The 13,823-nt window shown below is 35.5% G+C and overlaps 1 protein-coding gene and 1 long non-coding RNA gene across 2 annotated transcripts in view; one reads left to right on the top strand and one right to left on the bottom strand.

Annotated features, from left to right (window-relative positions):
* PKr-C (neuromedin-U receptor 2-like) overlaps positions 1 to 13,823 on the top strand; it is an 87,607-nt gene that overhangs the window by 50,300 nt on the left and 23,484 nt on the right. The window lies entirely within an intron of this gene.
* LOC141483114 (uncharacterized) lies at positions 11,540 to 13,351 on the bottom strand. Its single transcript, XR_012465917.1, has 3 exons — positions 12,443 to 13,351; positions 12,151 to 12,377; positions 11,540 to 11,983 (listed from the first exon to the last, which is right to left on the bottom strand). It is a non-coding gene; the product is annotated as an uncharacterized lncRNA (long non-coding RNA).

Here is a 13,823-nt window from a genome sequence, read left to right as displayed (position 1 = left end):
ACAAAGCATCAGGCGTAAAAATGATTTTCCAAAATTTGATAAGATGGTAATAGAGCTAGTTGAAGAAGAAGTATCTGATATTACCGAAGAAGTCTGGCAGAAGCTTTCGAAGAAAGTTAGTGAAGTGTTTTTAAAGCGATGGATTGTATATATATATATGTGAGTGAGTAATATTCAGAAGTATTTTCAAATATCACTCTGTTATTCGAATCTCTACTTTAACCTATATGAACTAACCTATATGAACGAAATATTTATTATATATACTATTATATACACGGATACAATTCATATAATATTTTCGAAGATTGATTGCCTGAAGATTATAATATAATTTTTTGCCTAATGCTGCTACATGGTTTTCGTCAGGTATGGTATGATAAATCTTTTTCGTGCGTGTGTGTAGGGTGAATATATGTTTCATCCATATGAATAATGGGGCTCCCATTTTCTTCAATAATTGAATAAATCTCAAGTAGTCAAATAGGCTGGCATTCCATTATCATTTTCCGGTTATTTTTCACCTTTCTCCATCGAAATTCAAGTTAATGAATTTATTTTTTCAAAGACTTCCCACTGCTTTGATATTCAATATTTCGGATGATGGATTTATGAATTTCCCTAAGCGTAGGAGCCCTTGTCTCTTTGATATAGAGATTTAATTGCCAAATTAGCATCATTCATCACAATTTCGGAATTTATTTGGAGTTGAAAATGTTTTTTCTAATCATTTTCTTATTTTTTCATCTCTATGCCCCTGCAGCCCCAGCTACTCGTTCTTGAACTTTAAAAGTTAAAATACAAAACGGGTTACAATTTTTCTCATTATTACTTTCACTTCTCACTTTCTTGCTTCCGCTAGCATACATCTTAATACCTTGTCTACAATTTCTTTGCTTTGCTTACGGAAAATCCTGTTTTTCAGTTTACTGTTCGATTTCTCCACTTACTGTACCAACACGATGTTCACTACTCGAGTTCCTTGATGTTAATATATTCTCGTCCCACTCCGACGGCTCCGAGGCACAGCAGCTAGATTTGCCAAGCTGTAATTTATTATGTTTACTTGAAGATGTTCTGTCGTTAAGAGAAGATTAAAGAAATGAAGAAATGACATGCATGGGACATGAATAATTTTCTCTCGGTTGAGAAGAGAGGAGGCATGAGTTTTATCTATATATGAAAGTTAGTCTACTCTGTACATTGAAGTCGATTTTTACATATATATTTATAATTTATAGATGGAACAGTTGGAATATTTCTGTTAATAAGCCTATAATGAATCTAAACGAATCATTATCAAAATATTATAAAGTTACATTTTTCTCTCTTTGTCGAAGTTAGTATACATAAATAAATTTATACATGGTGGGCTGGGAAATTTATTGAGTAGATATTTACACATAAATTGAAAAGGGTATATTTTTAGAAGAGATTGTGGAAATCTTTCGAAGAAATAAAGAGATAATCTACTTTAAAAATGAACTCTTTACGAAGATGTGGTAAATGCCAGACATTTAGCAAATATTGTGTTAATGAACCCACTGTTGGACGTTGTTTGCGAAATTTCGTTCCGGAGATTTTAGCCTTGATGATAATCGCCTAAGTGGTTGATCTTCAGTAACCCAGGACCAGGATTTGAGGATCCTGGTGGAGACTGACCAATTACAAACGGTTTTTGAAGGTTCAAATCGTATTGGAAAGGTCAAAAAGCCCAACGATTGGAACGATTGACAGAAACCATTACAGCGTCCTAATGTGAGGAAATCGATGAAATATACCGATAATTGCGTCAGCAGCAACCGGTACTGGTCAACACAAGAGGTCCGATCCTGCTCCACGACAACGCCCGTCCGCATGTTTCACAAATCACCGTCTGAAAATCAGACGAATTGAGCGTGGAGATTCTGCCTCACCCACCATACTCCCCAGACCTCTTGCCAACCGACTGTCAGCATGGCCTTCATCGACTTCATCGAATTCAGTGTACAATTTTTATGCTAACGGATTCAATCGACTTGTTTTACGTTGGCAAAAGTGCACTGAATCAAACGGCGCTTATTTCGATTGAATTGACAGAGTATTCACTTTGATTTTACTGTTTGTTTGAGAGTAGTTGACAATGTTTCGTGGTGCATCTGTGAAAATCTGTAATAAATTAAAAAAGAGATTTGCTGAAAAATAACAATTATAATGAGGAAAAAAAACTGAAATTACAATGAAATATAATACCAGCAGCAACCAAAAATCAAACTATTAACACGAGATGAAAATTAAAAAATTATTAACAAGAAATGAAAATTAAAAATTGGAACATTCCAAACCAAGTTTGTGAGGTATAGTCAACAGTTACTTCATCAGATAGAACTTTCTAATCTATGTGCTCCACTAGCAACTGTGATGTTTCAAATACACTACATTTGTCTTTCCATTGTTGATACATAGCTTATTTTCTTCTATACTATACGTCATTTATAGTATTACTTTTCACAAGAACGTTTCTATATCATCAGGCAATCAAAGATGGACGATGCTGGAGAGATTTCAATATATCATTTACATACACTACATTATTGCCAGCTAAATCGCGGAAAATTCATGAAACCGCGTATTCAAGATTCATGGAGTGGAAGATGAAAAAGACATGCAGTTCTTTCTCGGAGACGGTGTCATTGGCTTATTTTTCGGAACTGGCTCAACAACAAAAGCCATCAACAGTGTGGTCGAATTATTCAATGATTAAAAGTATGTTACAATCCAATAATAACGTAAATATTTCAAAATATTTCAAACTAATTACATTTCTGAAACGAAATGAGAAAGGTTACACGCCCAAGAAAGCTGCGATATTTACGAGTAAACATATTAGTGAATTTTTAAATAATGCTCCCGATGAAGTTTATTTAATGGCCAAGGTTGTTGTTTTATTTGGGATTGCAGGAGCTTGTCGAATTTGTGAAATCATCCAGGCAACTTTAGATGATATTGAAGATTCGGGACTTTATGTTGATGATATACACTACTTTGCACTGACGAGTGGCCAAACAGCCCGAAACCGGTCTGCAAGTGTGTTCCGATAATTGAAAATCTATTGCGGCAATTGTATCGCCAACAGCATATGCAGGAATAACTTCAGTGAAGAATCCTGCACTGACACCTGTCGGATATAATCCAACGCCCTTCGTGGTATTAGCCAGGGGAGTAGTTGTTTTCTGATAGGTGTCAGTCCATTAACCTACTGTGTAGGGTGTTGAGACTGGCCTGAATGAATTGTTCTTTTAGATGATTTGATTTATAGCCAGTCTTCAAGTATGCCCACTGACTATACGTGAAAGATTTCTTTCCTTTTACGAGGAATTGGGCAAATTTGGATATGCAGTTGGTTACCTCGTTCACAGGCAGATGGAGCGACGACAAACCTGTTGTTTGTTGTAGTCTTCAGCTTAGTTCGAGGAATGATACTCTGAAGGAATTAATTCGATTTTCAATTATCGGAAATCATCGACTTCATGTTGATGATAGACACTACCTTGCACGAGTGGCAAAACATTCCGAAACCGGTCTGCAAGTGTGTTCCAATAATTGAAAATAGATTGTGACAGTTGTATCGCCAACAGCATATGCAGGAATAACTTCAGTGAAGAATCCTGCACTGACACCTGTCGGATATAATCCAACGCCCTTCGTGGTATTAGCCAGGGGAGTAGTTGTTTTCTGATAGGTGTCAGTCCATTAACCTACTGTGTAGGGTGTTGAGACTGGCCTGAATGAATTGTTCTTTTAGATGATTTGATTTATAGCCAGTCTTCAAGTATGCCCACTGACTATACGTGAAAGATTTCTTTCCTTTTACGAGGAATTGGGCAAATTTGGATATGCAGTTGGTTACCTCGTTCACAGGCAGATGGAGCGACGACAAACCTGTTGTTTGTTGTAGTCTTCAGCTTAGTTCGAGGAATGATACTCTGACGGAATTCGATTTTCAATTATCGGAAATCATCGACTTTATGTTGATGATATACACTACCTTGCACTGACGAGTGGCCAAACAGCCCGAAACCGGTCTGCAAGTGTGTTCCGATAATTGAAAATCTATTGCGGCAATTGTATCGCCAACAGCATATGCAGGAATAACTTCAGTGAAGAATCCTGCACTGACACCTGTCGGATATAATCCAACGCCCTTCGTGGTATTAGCCAGGGGAGTAGTTGTTTTCTGATAGGTGTCAGTCCATTAACCTACTGTGTAGGGTGTTGAGACTGGCCTGAACGAATTGTTCTTTTAGATGATTTGATTTATAGCCAGTCTTCAAGTATGCCCACTGACTATACGTGAAAGATTCGGGAACGTTATTAATTGTGAAACTCAAGCAAACAAAGAATGATGTAAATAGGAGATTTGTAGTTACTGAAAAATATATTAAATTTTACCGAATGTACATAGCCCTTCGTCCAGCAGCAGCAAAGGTTCGCCGCCTGTTTTATATATATAGCAATGGAAAATGTATCAATCAGGTTGTGGGTAGCAATCAGTTTTATAAGGTACCTGAAGCAGCGCCTGATTTTCTTCAACTTAAAAATGCCAATTCATATACAGGTCATTCATTTCGAAGATCGTCTGCTACACTTTTAGTTGAATCTGGGAGAGACTTGATGACACTAAAACACACATCAACGGTCGCTGAATGGTATGTTGATGAATCGGTAGCACACAGGACAGAAATAGCTAATAAAGTGTTTAGAACGTTTGGCAGTGCTGAAATAACACCCACACCCGATTTGCGACCAGGTACATCAACGGCAGTTGTGTCTTTGGCAGAAAAAAATATAATTTCAACACAAGAAAATTCGACTGTTGTACCGAATAGTTCAAGGAACATATCATTTATGCAATGCACATTTAATAATTGTACTTTTGGCCTAAGATGATAAACAGAGGTTGCATCTTTTGATGCAACCAACTGATCTTCAGCCTTTCTCGTTTCAGTAAATGTTCACATTTATTTATTGTATCATTATGGGAATAAAGACCTATTATTATTATTATATAAAGTTTCGATTGTTAGTATCCACAATCGTCTTCGGGTGATAACTGGATGTATTCCTCCGAGATCTGACTATCTATCCCCTCTTCCTTCTCTCCGTTTCATTGGTTTTAGCAAGAGATGACCGTTTGGCGAAAGTTGGTCGTTTTTCGCTTGATTAGAGGTTTCCATATGTTACGTATCTCTACGCTAGCTTGACTAAATGAGTTGTTGGACAACATGTACGCGGCTTCCTTGAATTTTCTCCTAAACCAGTGTTCCTCTTTGAGGATGATTTCAGTATGAGCCCACTTGATGTTATGTTGATGAGTCCAAACGTGCTCTGCTATTCCAGATTTGCTGGTTTCTCCTCGCTCTGTGTGTTTAGTATACTCGGCAATACGAACTTTCAATGGTCTCTTAGTTTCACCGATGTATGATTCTCCGCACTCGCAGATTATCCTAGTTCCTTTTCGAAACCTTCCTTTGTATTGCAGAGCCCAAAAGCACGGTCTAGTAGAGTCTTGATAATTCCTCTCTTAGTCGATTGATGGTGGTTGGATTCCAGGTTCAGATACTGTCCTGTGTGAGTGGGTTTAAAATAGACTCATGAAAAGGACCAAACTTTTGAAACAGCCCAACAGAGAATTTCCAATGGATATTACGCCCAGACCACATGAATTGGCCACTGCAAAGGGCGTGAGCCAATATTATAATTTTGACATTCTTCTACCATTTAGTTTAGTAAAGTTATATCACGAGGCTTTGCCGGGTGTGACAAGCATCTACTTTTCAAATGTATTTTTTTCTTTTCATGAGTACACCGTGTACATCTGTTTTTTGCAGACAAGCCTCCGAGAATAACTCGTCGAATAAATTTTGTATTCCATAACGTAGTCAGTTTTTACGTCGTTTATTAAAAAGTTCAATTTCGTTGTTCTGGTAGGTAGTCAAAATACAAACAAGCAATTAAAGATATAATGACCGAGACCTTCAATTTTTTTCAGTTCGGTTCATGTTTAGTCGATAAGGAAAACCCATCGAATGATTTTACTTTGTTTCACTTTCAAAATAGTTGACAACACTCCATCAGTTTTATATCTAAACTTGGCTTTTCAACTGATTTATAGTTTATATTCATGGATTGAATCACAATTGTGATTAATTTAATTCCTTGTATTGTCGTTGAATTTCAAACCAAATATTTTTTCAGTGAGCCAGAAATTTATTTCATCTAAAGGAACAATTCGTTCAGGCCAGCCAGGCTGCATATCCTAATGGGTGATTTCTAATTGGAGTGAAAGGAACCAGGTTCAATTCAATGACACAAAAATTCAGGCATTGGTTTTCTCCAAAAAGTTTAATGTGTCCGAACCTGATGTAATAATATTAGGACAGACAATTCCGCTTGCTGCTTCAATGAGTTTGTCGGGGTTAAAATGGACACCAATATGTCTGCTTTGATGCTTTATAAAGCTTAGATCCGACTTTCTTTGGAGTATTGTTCACAAGTATGGAGTTCCGCCCCTAAGCATATTCTGAAGCTGCTGGATTCCATCCAGGAAAGAGCCATCCGTCTGGCTGGAAACGTGAAAATCACTTGCAACGTTTTTCCAAATGAATTTAATCTCTACCGTTTCAAATCCAACGTAAATCGCTTCTTTCGAACAGGCACCGCTCTCAGAGCGCCTTAACAATTTTATTGTAGTGCTTATGTTTTGTCCCAAAAAACGTAGCTCGACTGCTTGCATGAGACCTTTTTCTATCGGCTGTTTGGGTAGGATCTGTCTTGTTCTGACGAGGGGTAATACCCCGAAATCGGATAGGTGATCTACTCGATTGATATCAGCGCAGTGTTTGTTACTGCTGGATAAAAGAGAAACATCTGCAAGATTACATAATTATTACGTGATCATTTGTGGGGTATAATTCGTTAGGAGAGATGAATGTTTCGAAATTTCTTTCAAAAATATTTATTTCCTTCTATATTTCACGTATATTTCTATATTTCTGTATATCACGTACCTTAATTTGTTGTCCATCAACATGCAGAAGACATTAAAACTAAATTTTTCTTGAAACCCGGCTTCTTTTGTGACGTGAGGATTTTCACTGGACCAATAATGACGATTTTTTCTATTGAAAATCCCTTCTCTCGAAAATTTCGATTCATCAGTCCAAATAATTTTATTTAAAAAAAGTGGATCTTCTTGAATGCGTGTCAACAACGTTTCACAAAATTCTACTCTCTGTTGAGGATCTTGAGGCTTCATTGCTTGAATTTTGGTGAATTTATAATCATGCATTTTATGTCTTCGCAAGATTCTTTTAACCGATGAATATTTTATACCCAAATCTTCTTCAGCACTTCTTATCGATGACTCGGGAAATGCGTGAAAATATGCTAAGACATTAATCTGGTTGTCTTCGAAAGTTACGGGTCGAGGCAAGTTTCTTGGTGCTTTTAAAGTTGATCCAAATGCATTGAAATTGTTCTGAATTCGTATAAATTTCTTGAGGTTCATTGGCGGTAGATTCGGATACATTTCATTGAACTTTCTACATGTTCTGCTGATAATTTTGTCACACTGTCCAAAAATAATAAACAAATTCATAAGAACTTCGTTTGAATAGTTTTGTTCCATCGTTTTGAAGGTATTTGCAACTTCTGAAGTGACGAAAATGTCGATATTATTAGGAGAATGTCACAACGCTACTGTCAAATAGTAATCATGGCCTGCTTACCAAATACCGAATGGAAATACCATTCTGAAGGGACATTTTCACAAATAAATGTTCATAAGTCCGAAACTTGACTAGTTAGGTATAGGTATGATATACATAGAAAGAAAGCAAATTTCAGCAGCTTTCCGAATTTTCAATAATATACAGGGTGTTCCATTTAAAATAATCAAATTTCAGCAACTTTTTCAAGCAAACGAAAAAACTGTATTTTTTTACCACTCTGTATTGAAGTAACGGAGATTAGGCTGACGTGTGGGAAGTGTCCAAGTATCACCTAACTCCAAACCAAATTTCGATATCATAGTACTTCTTAACTAAAAGATATCGCCATTTTTAGAAGTCATGATTTTCGAAGAAAAAAATTGAAATTAATTTTTATTGCGAAAACGGTAACAGATAGGTATAGGGAAATATCAAGAAAAGTTGTCGGGCAATTGTTGGAGATTCCAAAAATAATATTATATATAGAGTGTTCCATTTGAAAAATCAAAGTTGCTACTGCTTTCTAATAGAAGCGGCAACACCGCATTGCCGAAAATATTTTAGATGGCTAGAGAATGTCCGAATATGCCCTCCATTGAATTTTCAAAGTGATCCGTTGTCTGGTTCACCAGAAACGTCTAATGTGCCATCCACCGTGAATCAGCCTGTATGTTATTGATTTTCAACAAGTATCGTTCGAAAAGAAAATAAAATATCTTGGAATGAAAAAAAAAACTAATCAATACAGTTTATTGTATGTTTTTCACTATAAGGGTTTTACAAAATCCGCGACACGCTTTAGCTTCTTCAAGCATAAACTGAGAGTTACTTCTAAATTGCCCCATTTTATACTATAACCTAGTTCCTATTCGTCTACCTGAATAATGAACGTTCTTCCAGGTTGACCTATATAAAACATCGGACATGACCTACACGATAATTTATACACTCCTGATTTTTCTGAAACTGAACTTTTATCTTCGTTATTTTCAATGTGTAAGTTAACAACAAACATGTTTTTTCAATTTATCGTAAACCGGCACATATAGATATTATCATTCATAATTCGTCCACTCACCCATATCAGCATAAGGTAGCAGCTTTCAACAGTATGATCCACAGTCTGATAAATGTACACTTGTCAGAAGCGAATTTCAATAAAGAAATGAATATAATAAAGCAAATAGCCGCCAATATTGATTATGATAGCGGTCTAATACATTCTTTATTATCAAAAAAGTTATACAGTCAAGCTTTGAAAGAAGTTTACCCAATTCGAAGAGAAGAGGATAAAAGTTATAGAACCTTAACCTACTTAGGCCAACCCACTATAAATATTTCAGATTTTCTGCACAGCAAAGGTGTAAATACTGCTTTCAAAACCAAGAACAACTTGGGCATGCACATTAAAAATAACAAAGATAAAAGTTCAGTTTCAGAAAAATCAGGAGTGTATAAATTATCGTGTTGGTCATGTCCGATGTTTTATATAGGTCAAACTGGAAGAACGTTCAAAGCCCGCATAAAGGAACACAAATATAGTTTTCAGAATGGAAAAATGAATTCCACATTTGCCAATCATTGAATCTCAGAGGGACTTGACTTCAACCATAAATACAAACCCCTCCATTTCCAGAAGAAAGGTTTGAAACTTAACCTATTGGAGAGTATGGAAATACTACAGGTAGACTTTCGAAAAAATGTATTGATACCTGACCTTTTCAGGTAGATTTATTATTTAGGTAGACGAATAGGTACTAGGTTATAGTATAAAATGGTGTAATTTAGAAGTAACTGTCAGTTTATGTTTGAAGAAGCTATTTTATAACGAAACACGTGTCGCGGTTTTTGTAAAACCCTTATAGTGAAAATCATATAATAAACTGTATTGATTAGTTTTTTAATATAGATTTTCATCAAGTATCGGTCAGTTCTATTCAATTATCTTGGAATAATTTTAGAACCAACAAATAGTCCACATAGTTAAAAAATTACGTTACAAATCCAAACGGATAGCAAACATACTCAATCAAAAAAAAGAAAATTATATTATATAAGAGTTTGGTAGAGCCCCATCTGAGATATGGTATAATTGGTTGGGGTGGAGTATCGAAAACTCATCTACGTTCCCTTGAGGTTATGCAGAAAAGATTTATCAGATGTATCCTACGGAAAGGTTACGACTAGGTACCCTAAGCGATCTACTTCATTCAGAATCTGGAATATTTGATCCCAGACAGCTGTTTTTTATAAATATTGATGCTGTACAGCATAAAAACACAAAAGAATTAATTTTCTATCAACATAAATATGCTACAAGTCGAAATCATAGTATCATCATACCATTAATGCTCAAATCAGTTGGGCAGAAATCCTACCGGTATTTAGGACCAAAACTCTACAGTTTTTTTCCTGAAAATTTAAGATGCGAATCAAATCTCAAAACATGTATGACAAAGATCAAATTATTTGTCAAGAATATACCAAGAGCAGAAATACATAGACAAATATAGATTTAAATACTTACTTCCACGATTGTGGATGTATATTGTGTATTAATTTGTTTTTAGTCTGGAAACCTCCATTGATTTGTTTGATTTATTTATATTCTGTGTCCAGTTCAAACTTGTTGAACTGGACACATTTTTTATCCATACTTAGTACCCATTCAAAACATTGAGTTATTTTTAATTCTTCATATCCTGTTCAAATATGTCCAATTTAAACTTATGTTCTTATCTATCTCTGTATCTGTAGAGTAGGGAGGGTGAGTGTAGGCTCACAGCACTTAGGCTACATGTGACTCATTGTACATCCTCCCGAGAAGTTGTCCTTCTAGGTCCATCCTGTCCTTTCCAGGAAGGTGGACAGGTCGCTGGGAGACATCTCCTTTATATCGGCAGGTGTAGGCTAAGACTCGCCGAACACACACTCTCTTATTGACGATAACTCCGGGCACTCGCACAGGACATGCCTGACAGTCTCATCTTCCTGTTCACACATCCTGTAAAGAGGTGTGTCCACTAGCCCCATATTATGTAGGGGTTTCCTAAGCTGACAGTGGCCAGTCAGAAATGCTACTGTAAGGCGTAGATTTTTCCTGGTCATCGTCAGATATTTCTTCGACGCCAGCTTCCCAGGGTCGCCCAAGGTGATCCTGGCAAGATTACATCCTTTGATTCCATCCCATTTCTTTAAAGATTGAGCATGGGTGTAACATTTGACTAGTTCCGCAATTGTCGAAGTCATCAGGCCGTGGGTGCCAATGGATCCTAAAATTCTTAGTCCAGCCGCTTCCTTGGCTAAAGAGTCGGCAATCCCACATAGCAATAGATATTCCAGGTATATTTCATGAATATACATTTAAGGATATTGTATTATGCTATGAATATGCCATGGATATATATATCTTCTGGAGAATATTCCCTGGAAGTGCTCCTGGCGAACCTTTGATATATTTTAAGAATATTCCTTGGGAATATTCTTGGAATATCTTATAATATTCTTAGAATATCTAAGGTATATTCTATTAAGAATATTCCAGGAATAGAACCCGAGGAATATTCATAAAATATTCAGGATATTCTTAGTTTATTGTAGGAATATACAATAGAGAAACACCATAGAATATTCTTTAAATATATTTTATGAATATTCTAGGAATATTTGGAATATTCCAAGAATGTGACGAGTAACCGCTATTAGGCATGTATATATTGCATTTTGATACAAGATTCACACAAGTAATAAAACACATAATATTCATAAACAAATATATTTTAAAAACAATATACACTGAAATATTTGACGTTTCAACCCATATCAAAAATAAAAAATCCAATTCAAAATATTTATTCACTGAATAAAATATTCCTGAATACTGTCATATTACAAATATTAGAAATGTATTCAAATTAGGATGTTCCTACTCTCAAACAAATGTATACTAAAAAATATGCTAAAATAACAACTCTGTGAATTCATCAGCACTAATTAAAAAATAATAAATATATCATTTCATTGAAAAAGAAAAAGTGTATTACATCAAGAAATAGGTTAGGTTAGGTTTCTCACTTAGAAAAATAAACCCACAAATGAAGTATTTAAAATGAGTGGTATGATGGGTTCTTCAATGAATTTCACTTACTTAAAGTTATTCAAACTTTGCTCACCAGAAAAGTTTTCCTTATATTTGTCCAACAATACATCAGCCAGTATTTCAATAATAATACCTGGAACAAAATGTACATTAACGTTCATTATCACTATTTGAAAGTGGCACAATAAAACTGGAATAAAAATCAAATAGATATTTTTCGCATAGGTTACTCATGAACATTTACAACATTTTATGAATTGGAGAACAACATGCATTGTCTTGTAAAAAAGTAATCATTACGTTTTCAGTTCCTTGGCGCACCTGCCTGTACCAGGTACCACTCTGTTTCCTTTTGGGCAAATTGATACTATCTTGAAAACGAGTGATAAAAATTATGAAAACAAATGATACAAAAGAATGTGTCATTCACTTACTTTTCTCTATTGAAGATACACAACTGAAATCACTCTAGTTCAAACATGTACTTAGTCAAACCAACAAATCCCACACACCAACTCTCCTCGAACCTAAAATGAGGTATAGTAGGTTAATCACCATGACTTCACTATCGATACTATTGCATTTTACTTACTTTTCTTGAAGACTGAATAGATGCAACTCTCCTGTTTGAAGATCCAAAATCAAACTATTCGCTGTACTGCAAATTGGACAACCCTAAATTATAAATGGTACACTAAACGTGATAGAATTATACTTTGATAATAACACCAACACACCATGCATTACACACGCGAACCTGCCACGTCAACCGCCATGTTGAATCAAATGTCGAATTTAACGCAAACGCAAATGTACCATGCATTAAGGGACAGCCGCTTTCACAGAGCTTATTCGACTGTCGCGCGCTACACTTCAATTGACCAATGAGAAACGTTTACTCCAATTATTCACTTCCCCATTTCTCTGTTTCCAGGATTTTTCGCTTTGTAATTAAATAATTTCAAATACAAAAAGACAAATAGGATGAGAATTAACCAATTTATTGATGCAATTGGTTCATTTATTGGCCCATTCAAATTTTTTGTCGTTTCCAACAGTTGCTGTTGGAGCAATTCATCCAGAATCTTCGCGTTGAGTTCAAAAACTGGTTAACACTATCAGGGTTATATACATTAGGTTATGCATTCGATTAAGATCTTCAAATATTTTTGTTTTTAATAATATTGAATTATTTGAATACGTTATTATAAGATAATTCAAAATTCCATTGTAAAGAATATTCCAAAATATACCGTGGGGATATATTCTAAGAATATACCATATGGTATATTCGAGCGACAATATTCTTAGAATATTCAAGGGAGAATAATCCATTTATAGACATTCTATGCACATTCTTTCGGGAATAATTTTGCCATATTCATTCAAGCATATTCTATGAATATTCTAAAGGCATGTATATATTCCAAGAATATTCTATGAATATTTGGAATATATACGTTCGTTTTATGATATACAGGGAATATTCCATGAATATCTAGTGCTGTGTGGGATGCGATTACCTTTACTCCTGTCGTGCCTTCTAACCCACCTCAGGATAATGTTATTATCTACCGAGGCTTTGGCAAAATCTTGGTGGCACTCTAGTACTAGCCCTGAGGTAACACGCTGTCTGTTCAAGGCTAATAGTGCTTGTCTGCTATCAGTGCAGATTGTTATGTTTTTGCCAGAAATTTTTTTCTCGGTTATTTCTTTTGTAGCAATTGAGATACCAGTCAGTTCTGTTTGGACCACGCTGGTATTTCTTCCCATTCCCCACTTAATCCTTAGGCTTAGTGATCTGGAGTACACTCCACATCCTGAGCCTTCTTTGGTTTTTGAGCCGTCTGTATAAATCCGTATTGCATTTGTAGCATCTGACTCTGTGTCCTGCTTAAATTGTATTTTGTAGGGTTTATTAAACACAAACCTGGGTTCAATTGCATCACTTGTTGCCTACAGCAGAGGTTGCG

This window comes from Leptinotarsa decemlineata, unplaced genomic scaffold (genome assembly GCF_025532065.1).
Source record: "Leptinotarsa decemlineata unplaced genomic scaffold, Ldec_3_MD MMD2_tig00002974_RagTag_RagTag, whole genome shotgun sequence".
Taxonomy (NCBI): domain Eukaryota; kingdom Metazoa; phylum Arthropoda; class Insecta; order Coleoptera; family Chrysomelidae; genus Leptinotarsa; species Leptinotarsa decemlineata.
The sequence above is the reverse complement of the archived record's forward strand: the minus strand, read 5'-3'. Positions and strand labels throughout refer to the sequence as shown.